At 35.4% G+C, this 14119-nt stretch overlaps 1 pseudogene; it reads left to right on the top strand.

The window, feature by feature from the left end:
* The window catches only part of LOC101149882 (E3 ubiquitin-protein ligase CCNB1IP1-like), a 54949-nt pseudogene extending 47438 nt beyond the window's left edge, over positions 1 to 7511 (top strand).
* The last annotated feature ends 6608 nt before the right edge of the window (positions 7512 to 14119 follow it).

The raw sequence follows: 14119 nt of genomic DNA, 5'->3' as shown, positions 1-14119 counted from the left end.
GCTCCAGTCATGACTAAAGGGGGCCAAGGTACACAGCTCAAGCCATGGCTTCAGAAGATACAAGCCCCAGGCCTTGGTGGCTTCCATGTGCTGTTGGGCCTGTGGGTGCACAGAAGTCAAGAATTGAGGTTTGGGAACCTCTGCCTAAATTTCAAAGGATGTATAAAAAAGCCTGGGTGTCCATGCAGAAGTCTTCTGCAGGGGCAGAACCCTTCTGGAGAACTCTGCAGGGGTAATATGGAATGGAAATGTGAGGTTGTAGCCCCCACACAGAGTCCCCACTGGGGCTCTGCATAGTGAATCTGTGAGAAGAGGGCCACCATTCTCCAGACCCCAGAATGGTAGGCCTACTGACAGCTTTCACTGTGCCCATGGAAAAGCTGCAAATACACAATGTAAAAGCAGCTGGGAGTGGTGCTGTATCCTGCAAAGACACAGAGGCAGAACTGCCCAGGACCATGGAATCTCACTTCTTGCATCAGTGTTACCTGGATGTGAGACATGGAGTTAAAAGAGATCATTTTGAAGCTTTAAGATTTAATTACCACCCTGTTGGATTTTGGAATTGCATGGGGTCTGTAGCCTCTTTGTTTTGGCCAATTTCTCCCATTTGGAATGGGAACATTTACCCAATTTCTGTACTTCCATTTTATCTTGAGAGTAACTAACTTCGTTTTGTTTTTACAGGCTCACAGTTGGAAGGAAATTGACTTGTGTCAGATTTGACTTTGGACTTGGATTTCTAAGTTAATGCTTCGGGGAACTGTTGAGAAGGCATGATTGATTCTGAAATGTGAGGACATGAAATTTGGGAGGGGACAGGGTAAGAATGATATGATTTGGCTCTGTGTCCATACCCAAATCTCATTTTAAATTGTAACTCCATGTATCAAGGAAGAAAGCTGATGGGAAGCGATTGAAGTATGGGTGCAAATTTCCCCATGTTGTTCTCATAATATTGAGTGAATCTCATGAGATCTGATTATTTTAAAAGTGGCAGTTTTCACTGTGCTTGCACTTCATACACTCTTGCCTGCCACCATGTAAAACATGCCTTTGCTTTTCCTTTGCCTTCTGCCATGATTGTAAGTTTTCTGAGGCCTCCCCACCCATGTGGAACTGTGAGTCAACTAAATCACTTTTCTTTATAAATTACCCAGTCTCAGGTATTTCTTTTCTTTTTTTTTTGAGATGGAGTCTCACTCTGTCGCCCAGGCTGGAGTCCAGTGGCACAAACTTGGCTCACTGCAACCTCTGCCTCCCAGGTTGAAGTAATTCTCCTGCCTCAGCCTCCTGAGCAGCTGGGATTACAGGCATGCACTACCAAACGCAGCTAATTTTTTGAATTATTAGTAGAGATGTGGTTTCACCATGTTGGCCAAGCTTGTCTCGAACCCCTGACCTCAGGTGATTCACCTGCCTTGGCCTCCCTAAGTGCTGGGATTACAGGTGTGAGCCAACACACCCAGCCTCAGGTATTTCTTTATACCAGTACAAAAACAGGTTAACACAATATCATACAACATGACCAAGTGGTATTTATTTCTGGAATGCATGAATGTTTCAATAAATGAAAATCAGTCATTCTTATACGCCACATTACAGAATGAAGAAAAGCACATTACCGTTTTAATGCAAAAGTTATTTGACAAAATTCAATATCCTTTTATAATATCACTCAACAACCTACAGATCTAGGAAAAGTGCTTCAACAAATAAAGGTCATATGTAAAAGTGGGTAAATGATTAAGAAAATGGGCCTTGATTTTAAATAAATATGGGTTCTCTTTTACTGATAGTTACTTGAACAAATCATTTACCATCACTTTCTTCATCCGTATAATGCATATAATCAATGTACCTATTTCACTGTGGGCAGTTTAAATACGATAAAACATGCGAAATACCTGGTACTTTTGAAACAGTCAGTTAAAGTTAGTTATAATTATTAGTCATTATTGTTTTGAACATACTCAAAATCCACCACAACGTACCCTCTGGCTCCAAGTTATTTACATTTTTTTTCACGTGCAAAATACATTTACTCTTTCTGAAGTCTCCACCACCACCCAAAACATCTCATTCCTTTACATAATTTGCTTGAAATTTAGAATTCTGGTACCTAAAGGGGATCCAGATATGAGTGAGGCTTCCAAAGTTTAGTTTCTATTTATAGCTCCTCAAATGTAGTTTCTGCTTATACGTCTGTTTACTAAAGAGACAGTTATCTTGCCAACATTGTCTATATGCAATAGTGGCATAGACATAACATAACATCTCTAAACCACTTTGTTTTAAAAGGAAAAAAATTGGGAAGCAGAAAAAAAGTCCCTTTTCCACAGAAACTCTTAAATTCATCCAGGCACATATTGTAAGGTCTTTCTTTAGGACTCAGTCTTACTTCATCCCAAGAGTAATTCTAAGTAATGTTTAACTCCTCTCTGTCTCATTCTACTTTTGATGCTAAATGCAGCAGTTGTTTTCAGTTACATAGTTTAATCAGCCTCATTCTCCTGGTAGAATTTTAGGGTCAAAGCCATCATTTCTTCATGTGTTGTTTCTCTTTTTTTTTTTAGTCCAAGCTTGCAGAATTTCTGCCAACCTAATTTATCTTCAGCCTGGGGTATTCTTTGAATCTTATTGGGATTTGTTACAGTAGAAAAAAGTCACACTTAATTTTTTTTAAAAAAACTAAAACGTTGTCTACCTTGGGCTTCCATTGAGTGTACTGAGGGACAACATCTTTGAATATCTTAGAAGCCATATTATTTAATTGAATTTCTATGTGAAGCACCATCTTCCTAGGTCTTAACATAAGATTTTACAGATTTACCTTTGGCTTCATTTTTAGATTATATTTTCTTAAGTGTGATGTTTTCTTAGAAGCCATTCTATAATGTTATCACTTTTTAATATCTAAAGAGGCTAGGAACTTTCAAAACCAACAACTATTGGCTCTGCTTTGCTTAAAAGCTCTTTCTTCAATGATTTTCAGGTGACTACTCATCCTGTTTTTTCTGAAACTGGGAAATTCTCTGGGATGTTGGATTTTCAGTGTTAAAACTAGGGCAAGCTGGCCAGGCGTGGTGGCTCATGCCTGTAATCCCAGCACTTTGGGGGGCTGAGGCAGGTGGATCACAAGGTCAGGAGATTGAGACCATCCTGGCTAATACGGTGAAACCTTGTCTCTACTAAAAATACAAAAAATTAGCTGGGTGTGGTGGCAGGTAACTGTAGTCCCAGCTACTCGGGAGGCTGAAGCAGGAGAATGGCATGAACCCAGGAGGCAGAGATTGCAGTGAGCCGAGATCACGCCACTGCACTCCAGCCTGGACGACAGAGCGAGACTCTGTCTGAAAACAAACAAACAAACAAACCTACGGCAAGCCTGGAAAAACAGGATGGATCATCATCCTAAGCTTAACTTTCTCCTAAAATAACACAAAAGGCAAGAAGTAACTAGGAGTACCTTCAACACTTTTCTCAGGAAATCTCTTTAGCTAAATCACCGGTTTATTACTTGAATTTTATGCTTTGAAAAGTATTGCTGGTAACATTCTTGCTAAACTTTCTATCTCTATGAAACAATGGTATCGTTTTCTCCAGCTTCTAATTACATTTACTTCACAGCTTTTGCAAATACTCTCTGATAGCCTCTCTAAAGGCCACCAGGCTTCTAAAAACCTCTTTAGAATTCTTTATACTTTCACTAATACTCTCCTATTTCACTAATACTCTCCTATTCCCTTTCCACTCACTACACAGTTATTTTCTTTTTATTGTGACTTAATTTCTCTTTGATTCCCTTTTAATTAATAGTGGTTGAGAATTGGGCACTGGAGTCAGATCCTCTGAGTTCATATCACAGTGCTCTGTCTTGCAAGTTGTCCTTGAGCAAGTTCCTAACTTCTCTGTGCCCAGGACTCTGCACTGGAGTACCTATATCCTAAGGTAGTAGCTAACATGAAATATAAAGGACTTTGAAAGTGCCTGGAGCCTTGTAATAAGTGTTAGCTGTTGGTGATTGTTATTTTTTTAAATTTATTTCAATGGGTTTTTGTAGCACATTTGGTGTTTCATTACCTGGATAAGTTTTTAGGTGGTGATTTCTGAGATTTTGGTGCACCCATCAACAGAGCAGTGTACACTGTACCCAGCGTGTAGTATTTTATTCCACACACTGCTCCCACCCTTCCTCCCAAGTCCCCAGAGTCCATTATATTATTCTTATGCCTTTCTGTCCTCATGGGTTAGCTCCCACTTGTAAGTGAGAACGTACAATATTTGGTTTTCCATTTCTGAGTTACTGCCCTTAGAATAATGGGCTCCAAATCCATCAAGGTTACTGTGAATGCAATTATTGTGTTCTTTGTTATGGCTGAGCACTGAGTAGTATTCCATGGTGTGTGTGTGTGTGTATATATATATATATATATATATATATATATACACACACACACATCCACCATATAATGACCAATGAAAACACTTCCTATGGTTCATGTAATATACACATATATGTGTATATATATGTGTGTATATAATATACATATATGTGTGTGTATATATATATATATATATATATATATATATATGGATATCTCACATTCTCTTTATCCACTCATTGATTGATGGGCATTTGGGCTGGTTCTATATTTTTGCAATTGCAAATTTTGCTGCTTTAAATATATGTGTGTGAGTATCTTCTTCGTATAATGACTTCTTTTTCTTTGGGTACGTACCTAGTAGTAGGATTGCTGTGTCAAATGATGGATCTACTTTTAGGTATTTAAGGAATCTCCACACTGTTTTCCATATTGATTTTAATTGTTTACATTCCTACCAGCAGTGTAAAAGTGTTCCCTTTTCACCACATCCACGCCAACATCTATTATTTTTTAATTATTGCCATTTTTTTCCAGGAGTAAGGTGGTATTGCATTGTGGTTTTGATTTGAATTTCCCAAATCATTAGTGATGTTGAGCATTTTTTCACGTTTGTTTGCCATTTGTATATTTTCTTTTTGATATGCTGTTGGATTCAGTTCACTAGTACTTTGTTGAGGAATTTTGCATGTATGTTCATCAGGAATATTGGTCTGTAGTTTTCTTATTTTGTTATGTCCTTTTCTGGTTTTGCTATTAGGGTGATACTGGCTTCCTACAATGATTTAGGGAGGATTCCCTCTTTCTCTATCTTTTAGAATAGTGTCAGTAAAATTGTACCAATTCTTCTTTGAATGTCTGATAGAATTCAGCTGTGAGTCTGTCTGGTCCTGGTCTTTTGTTTGTTGGTAACTGTTTAATTACCATTTTAGTCTTGCTGCTTGTTATTGGCCTGTTCAGAGTTTTTATTTCTTCCTGGTTTAATCTAGGAGAGTTGTTCATTTCCAGGAATTACCCCATCTTTCCTCTAGGTTTTTTAGTTTATGCACATAAAGGTGTTCATATTAGCCTTGAATAACCTTTTGTATTTCTATGGTATTGGTTGTGATATCTCCCGTTTCATTACTAAGTGATCTTATTTGGAGTTCCTCCCTTCTTTTCTCGGTTAATCTCACTAATGGTCTATCAGTTTGATTTATCTCTTCAAAAAAACAGCTTTTTGTTTCATTTATCTTTTGCATTCTTTCTTGTTGTTTCAACTTTATTTAGTTCTGCCATGTTCTTGGTTATTTCTTTTCTTCTGCTGGGTTTGGGTTTGGTTTGTTCTTGTTTCTCTAGCTTTTGGAGATGTGACTTTAAATTGTTTATTTGTGCTTTTTCAGGCTTTTTGGTGTAAGCATTATATGTTATAAATTTCCTTGTTAGCACCACCTTGGCCGTATCTGAGAGGTTTCAATAGGTTGTGTCATTAATATTGTTCAGTTCAAATAATTTTTAAATTTCCATCTTTATTTAATTGGTGATGCAACAGTCATTCAGGATCAGATTATTTATGGCAGATAAGAGGCAAGACCAACTTGCAGCTCCCACTTGGATGGACAGAACCGCTTGTGGAGACACACATCATGTACTTTTGCTCAAAGAATTACTACGGGAACATACCAGGAAAGCTGAGAGAATCCACAGATTTTTTTGAAGGAGGTGCACTGCCATTGAAGGGTCCATGGGACAGCCAGGAAACTGTGAATTTGCTTGCTTTCTCAGCTGGGAGGCTTGTAGCCTAGGCTACGTTCTCAGCCCTGCTCACTGGATGCCTGGAAATTAGCTCAGTGCTGTTGGGAGGGCACAGTGGGAATGAGACCAGTCTTTTGGGCTGTGAGCTGCGTGAGAGCTGGGTGAGGCCTGTGGCTGCCAGGTTTCCCCCACTTCCTTGAAGACCTGTGTGATGCAGCATAGGCAGCCATAATCCCCCTGGGAACATAACTCCATTGGCCTGAAAGCCGCACCCTCATGTCCCACAGCAGCCACAGCAAGCCCTGCCCAAGGACAGTCTGAGCTCAGACATGCCTAACCCTATCCCCACCAAATGGTCTTTCATGGTCTTTCTCTACCCTCCCTGGTGGCCAAAGACAAAAGACATAATTCTTGGAAGCTCCATGGCCTGCCCACTGCCTGACCCTAGAGCCAGCTTATATCCGCCCTATACTACCAAAGATATTTCATGCAAATGGACACCAAAAGCAAGAAGGAGTAGCTATTCTTATATCAGACAAAAAAACTTCAAAGCAACAGCAATTTAAAAAGACAAAGAGGGACATTACATAATGATAAAAAAAAGACTAGTTCAACAGGAAAATATCACAATTCCAAATACATATGCAACTAACACTGGAGGTCTCAAATTTATTAAACAATTACTACTACATCTAAGAAATGAGATAGACAGCAACACAATAATAGTGGGGGACTGCAATACTCCACTGACAATACTAGATAGGTCAGTAAGACAGAAATTCAACCAAACAACAATGGACTTAAACTACACCCTAGATTAAATGGGCTTAACAGATATTTACAGAGCATTTTATCCAACAACTATAGAACATACATTCTATTCATCAGCACATGGAACATTCTCCAATATAGACCATATGATAGGCCACAACACAGGTCTCAACAAATTTAAGAAAATCAAAATCATATCAAGTACTCTCTCAGACTACAGTGGAATAAAATTGGAAATCAACTTCAAAAGGAACCCTCAAAACCATGCAAATACATGGAAACCACTACCCAGTTCTAAAGCTATTCTCGCATTTATATGTATTTTATATGGCATTACTCTAATTTGGGGTATTAAAATTTGTATTAGTTTTCTTTTGCTGCATAATAAATTTTCTCAAAATATAGCAGATTTAAATACTAAGCACTTATTATCCCACAGTTATTGTGGATCAGGAATTTGAGAGTGACTTACCTGGGTGGTTTTTGCTCACGGTCTCTCATAAAGTTGCAGTTAAGATGTCAGCTGTGGCTGAGGTCATCTTAAAGCTTGAGATGAAGAAACATGTTGCTGGAGGATCCACTTCAGTGGAAGTGGCTTACTTAAATGGCTTTTGGCAGTAGGTCTAAATTTCTCACCCACTATTTGCAGGAAGGTTCAGCTTCCAATTATGTAATAGAGGTTATAGAACGCGTGTTTATTCCCCATTGCCATAATAACAAATTACCAGAAACTGAATGGCTAAAAATAATATTCATTTATTATTCCACAGTTCTGTAGGTTAGAAGTCTGGCATAGGTATCACTGGACTAAAAATCAGCAAAACAGTGTTCTTTACTGGAGACTCCTGGGAAATATCTGCTTCCTGGCTTATTTATATTTTTAGTAGAGTTCAGCTTCATGTCATTTTAGGACTAAGATCCCCATTTCTTTGCTCACTGTCAGCTGGAGGCTGTTCTTAGTTTTTATAGAATTTTCTTCAGTCCTTACACATAACACATAAATTTCAGAAGCATAAACAGCAATTTTTCTCCTGCTGACACAACTTTCCTGCTTCCTCTCCTGCTTTTAAGGTTCCAAGTGATTAGATAGGTTCCACTTCAATAATCAAAGAAATTCTCCCTATTTTAAGGCCCACAACTTCAATTATACCTTCAAAAGTTTCTTTGCCACATAACAATAAATTCACAGGTTCTGAAAATTAGGCCATGGAAATCTTTGGGGGCTTGTTAATCTTATGACCTCAGAAGACATTCCAGAAGAAGGTATATTTAAACTGAGATCAGAAGGATGACTACTTTTTACCCAGGTGAAGGAATGAGAATAGAAGTAGAGAAAAATGCTTCATATTAGGATGTACATTGGAAAAGCTAAAGTTTATTTGTTCTCAGTAAATTATCATTGTGCACGTATTATCCTGTTATTACTAGTCCAATTATTAAAGTCAAATCTATATTCATAGTTGCAAAATCTCAATGTCTTCAAGGAAAATAAAACTACAAATGAGAAATGCATTAAATGATATTGTAAACCCAGCCTTCACCTCACAGTTTTTCACACATTATTTGGACTTAAACCTATGTCCTAAGTCTATCATTATATCTACTACATTGAAGATATTTTTCTATAAGTTGAAATATTAACTGTAATAATATGATGAGGCAAAATACTACAATAAAAAATATTTTTAGCTTTTTTTATGATGCAAATATAACTGTAATGCATAAAATTTATGGTCCTTAGATATAAGTAAAAAATTACCTGAATCAGCGAAAAATGCTGAGTACTCTTTCCACTTATGTTCAAGTTAGTGATGCTGATTTGGCTTGAAAAACCTGCCATTGCATTAATATTTGTTCCTCTTTATATAACTTGATTTTAATTAAATCTGGTGACATTTGCTCAAATATAATTACAAACATATTTTATATATTTTAAGGATGTAACTTTCTATACCTAACTCTCTGGAAATGCAATAAATAAGCTATTACTAAATCCAAATTTTAAAATGTACTCTCACATGTTCATACAGTTTAGGTTAGGAAGTGATGTGGAAGTGGAGGACAGAATGATTTACAGTGTGACCATACTTAGTTGCTTTTTTTGTTTGTTTGTTTGTTTTGAGACGGAGCCTAGTCCTGTTGCCCAGGCTGGAGTACAGTGGCGCGATCTTGGCTCACTGCAACCTCGCCTCCTGGGTTCAAGCGATTTTCCTGCCTCAGCCTCCTGAGTAGCTGGGATTACAGGCACCTGCCACCACGCCCAGCTAATTTTTATATTTTTTAGTAGACACGGGGTTTCACTGTGTTGGCTAGGCTTGTCTCAAACTCCCAACCTCATGATCCGCCCGCCTTGGCTTCTCAAAGTGATAGGATTACAGGCGTGAGCCACCGCGCCCGGCCCATACTTAGTTTTTAATAAAAAATTACAGGTGAGAATCTGAGCGTGAATTGGGTAGTTTCTTCATCCATTTGACTTTAACTTTTAAAGAGTTTTGTAGTTTTTCAGTCTAAGTCACTGTATGAATTTTTTTCTCTAATTTATGTAACTACTACTTTAATAGTACTAGTAAGAGAAAAATAGGCTTTTGTAAAAAGGAAATATTTCTTATCAATAAAATGTAAAACACCAAGATATTTTTAAAATATGGTTCTATACAATGAAGCAGGTAAAGATAAAATGTTAAATGTAGTCAGAAAAAAAAACGTACATTGAAGAAAGCAATGGTAAGAATGAGAACTGATTTATCATCAGAAATAATGAAGGTCAGAATACAATAAAATAACATCTCTAAAGTGTTGAAAAGAAAATTGCCCCTCTAAAATTCTACATAATAATCAAAATAATAATAAAATAAAACATTTTAAGGTAAGCTAATACTGAGAGAATGCTTAGCCATCAGGCCAGCATTTGAAAAAATTCTAAGAGAAGTTTTGCAGTATCCATGAAAACAAACATTAGATGAAAGCTTATATCTGAAGAAAACAATTATTAGCACTAGAAAGTGTAAATATGTGAGAGTATAAATTTGTTAACAACTGTTTCCAACAAAAATAAATGGGAAAGTAGGTTTAGACAGGAATGCAAGGAGCATATAGAATTATACTGTTCTAAGTTTTCATGTTGTGAAGTGTTTTGATGTATCTGATAGTAAGCTATCATAAATAGAAAACTCACATTGTGATTTCTGGAGAAGTCACTAAAAACACGGAGGCAAAACAAAATGTTGATAGAAGGAATGAAGGGAATTAATAATAAATATTTAATTCATCTTAAATAATGTAAGCAAGAAAAAGTAAAGAAATAAAATAATAGATGAACATGTAGACAAAATAATTATATCAATAACTACAATAAATATAAATTTTCTAATATTTCTATTAAAAGCCGAGGTATTCTAGTCTTAGTACCTCTAGTTTTAATAGAAAAAGATAAAATTTATGCTGTCTACAAGAAACCCACTTTTACAATGAAAAAAACAGATCAAGAATAAAAAGATTAAAAGGATCTATAATGAAACTTTAAGCACGAAAACACTAGGTTGTCTATATTAATTTTATAAAATGTATACTTCAAGATAAAAGTGTTATGATAAACGAAAAGGGGCATTTTACAACATCAAAAAGACTTATCATTCGTTTGCTAAGTCTTCTTTTTGATGTTGTAAAATGCCTGTCTCAACAGACACTGGAGTCTACTTGAGGGAGTGCTGGGAAGAGGGAGAGGAGAAGAAGAGAACTATTGGGTACTGCGCTTAATATCTGGGTATTTAATAATGTGTACAACAAACTCCTATGACATGTATTTACCTATGTAACAAACCTTCACATGTACCCCAAAACCTAAAATTAAAATTTAAAAAAGAAGACATTATCATAAATAGGAGTTATTTGTGTTAGTTTTTTAGGACAGTTATAACAAAGTATCAAAACCTAAATGGTTTAAGAAATAGAAATGTATTATGTCATAGTTCTGAAGGCTAGAAATCCAAGATCATAGTGTCAGTAGAATTTGATTCTTCTGAGTACTGTTAAGGAGAGTTTATTCTCTGCATCTCCCCTAGCTTCTGGTGGTTTGCTGACAACCTTTGATTTTCCTTGGCTTCTGCTGCATCACCTTTATCTTTACCTTCATTATTACATGACATTCTCTCTGTGTCTCTGTTTCTGTGACAAAACTCTCTATTTATAAAAATACCAGTCATGTTAAATTAGGACCCATCTTAATGACTTTATCTTAATTAACTACAACTGGAATGGCCTGATATCCAAGTAAAATCATTTCTGTGTTTCTGAAAGGATTTCAACACATGAATTTTGGAAGAAATGCGATTCAACCCATAATTATATTTAAAAGCAGAGCTTCAAAATGCATAAAGCAAAAATGAACAGAAAGACAATAAGAATAAAATACATTACAACAGAAACTGCTGCAAGACACAGAATCTAAGAGTTCTCAGGGAAGACCAAAAACAAAAAAGCAGATAAAAATGAGAACACTAGAAAAATTTAAAGAATCTGGCACATATAGCTATAGCAAATATCAAACACAGGCCAACTGCTATCTGTATTACCATAAAACCTCACATTAAAAATCTATTTATCTTATTCTATTACCTGATACATGATATGCAATTATCAAAAAAAATTGCAAGGCATCTTAAAAGACAAATAGAAACATGGAGACAAATAAAAGCATCATAACCAACCTCATCTGTAACAAAGATTTTATAATTATCAGGCAGGGAATTTAAAATAATGATGATAAATAAATTAATAGCTCCAATTGAAGAATTAGAAAATATGCATGAACAGCTGAGTAACAAAAGACGAGAGAATGTAATTCTAAAGAAAAAGAATAAAAAGAAAATTATAGAAATCAAAACCAAAATAGCAAAAAGAAAGAATGATTTCTGGCACTCATGTCACAAGGTTACATGTTACTCAGGTCGCAAGACCTGAGTAAGGCTGAGGAGAGAATAAATAATTTTAAAGACAAGTAAATAGAAAATTCCCAACAGAAATGCAAAGAAAAACAGTATAAAAATAATAAAAAGAGAACATACGACAACTGTGGTAAATTTTCAATAAGTATACCATACATAAAATGCCAGATACCAATACCAGAGAAAAATAAAGAAAAAAGAGAACAGCAGAAGTATTTGAGGTAACAATGGCCAAGTAGTTTCCAAAATTAATGACACACGCCAAACTACAGATCCAAGAAACTTACAGAACACCAAGAAGTATAAATATCAAAATATGCACACCTAGGTATATCCTATGAAAATTGCAGAAAACCAAAGACAAGGTCTTAAAGAAGCTGGAAAGAGGAAAACTTACCTATAGAATAAAGATAAAAGAACTGCAGTTATCTTCTCATTGAAAGCCATACAAGCAAGAGGATTGGGAAGTGTTAAAATTTAAAGTGTTGAAAAAATACAGAGACAAAGAAATTGATATCCAGATAAATTATTCTTCAGAAATTGAAATAAAAACAAAAATATTTTAAAAAAACTGAGGGGAAGAAGCATTAACAGCCTACAGGCCATTAAAGGAATGTTAAAATACATTATTTAGATAGAAAAAAAATTATAGATAGGTCATTCGTAAATAAAGAAAAAGCAACAGAGCAGAATAAAGGTAAAATGAAATAATTCATTTCTATTAATTGGACTAAAAGATCAAAGCTTAAAGTAATAATAGTAAGAAGGTATTAGATGATTACATCATATAGATAAGGTAAATAAATTAAGTGATGTAATCAGAGACACAAGGTGGAAATTAGGAGTGCTTTGTTAAATGTAATCTGCACTATACTTGAAGTTATTATAGTGTTATTTGAAGATGGATTTAGATTAGCAAGGTTTTATATTAAAAACTCTGAGTCTTCCAGTACTATGTTGAATAAAAAAGGTAAAAGTGGGCATCATAATCTTCCTAACCTAAGATAAAAAACTTTCAGGCTTTTCTCATTCAGTGTACTATGAGCTGTTTGTTTGTCATTTATGGACTTTATTGTTTTGAGGTACATACCTTCTATACCTAATTTGTTAAGAGTTTTTATCATGAAAGAATGCTAAATTTTGTCAAATGCTTTTTCTGACTTTATTGAAATAATAGGTTTTCATTTTTTGTTAATGTAGTATATCACTTGTATTAGTTTGCATATGTTAACCAAACTTGTGTCTCTCTGATGAATCACATTTGATCATAGTGAAAGATATTTTTAATGTGGTGTTGAATTCAGTTTTCTAGTATCTTGTTGAAAATTTTAAAATCTATGTTCATCAGGGGTTTGGAGCTTTAGTTGACTTTTTTGCTGTGTCCTCGTCCAATTTTGAAATCAGGGTAATACTAGCTTCATAAAATGAGTTTAGTAGCATCTCTCGCTCTTCGATTCTTTGAAATAGTTCTAGAATTTCTATTTTTCTTAAATGTTTGGTGGACTTTAGCAGTGAAGTCAATAAAGCCCAAACATTTCTTTGATTGAAGAATATTTATTACTAATTCAATTTCCTCACTTGTTATTGGTCCGTTCTGAATTTCTAATTTATTTTAATTTAATCTTTGTAAGTTGTATGTGACCACAAATTTATTCATTTTTTCTGTTATTAAATATTTTGGAGTGTAATTATTCGTAGTAGTCTCTTGTGATCCTTTGTATTTCTGTGGCAATATTTGTAATGTCTCCTTTTTCATCTCTAATTTTGAGTCTTCACCTTTTTTTCTTAGTCTAGATAAAGTTTTTTGATTTTGTTAGTATTTTTTAAAAAACTGTTTTGTTCATCTTTTGTTTTTTTTAGTTTCTATTTTCTTTATTTCTGCTCTGAGCTATATTATTTTTCTCTTGTACCAAATTTGAGTTTTATTTATTCTTGTTATTCTAGTTTCTTGAGGTACATTGTTACATTATTTGTTAGAAATTTTTCATTTTGGCAGGGCACGGTGGCTGACTTCTGTAATCCTAGTACTTTGGGAGGCCACAGTGGGTGGATCACTTGAGCTTAGGAGTTCGAGACCAGCCTGAGCAACATGGTGAAACCCGCATCTACAAAAAACACAAAAAAATTAGCCAGGTGTGGTGGAGCATGCCTGTAGTCCCAGCTCCTTGGAGGTCCGGGGCTGAGGTGGGAGGATCGCTCGAGTCCAGGAGATCGAGGCTGCAGTGAGCCGAGATTGTGCCACTGCACTCCAGCCTGGGTGACAAAGTGAGACCCTGTCTCAAAAAA

The sequence above is a fragment of the Gorilla gorilla genome, chromosome X (genome assembly GCF_029281585.2).
Source record: "Gorilla gorilla gorilla isolate KB3781 chromosome X, NHGRI_mGorGor1-v2.1_pri, whole genome shotgun sequence".
NCBI lineage: Eukaryota > Metazoa > Chordata > Mammalia > Primates > Hominidae > Gorilla > Gorilla gorilla.
Note: the sequence above shows the minus strand (reverse complement) of the source record. Positions and strands in the feature narration are given on the sequence as shown.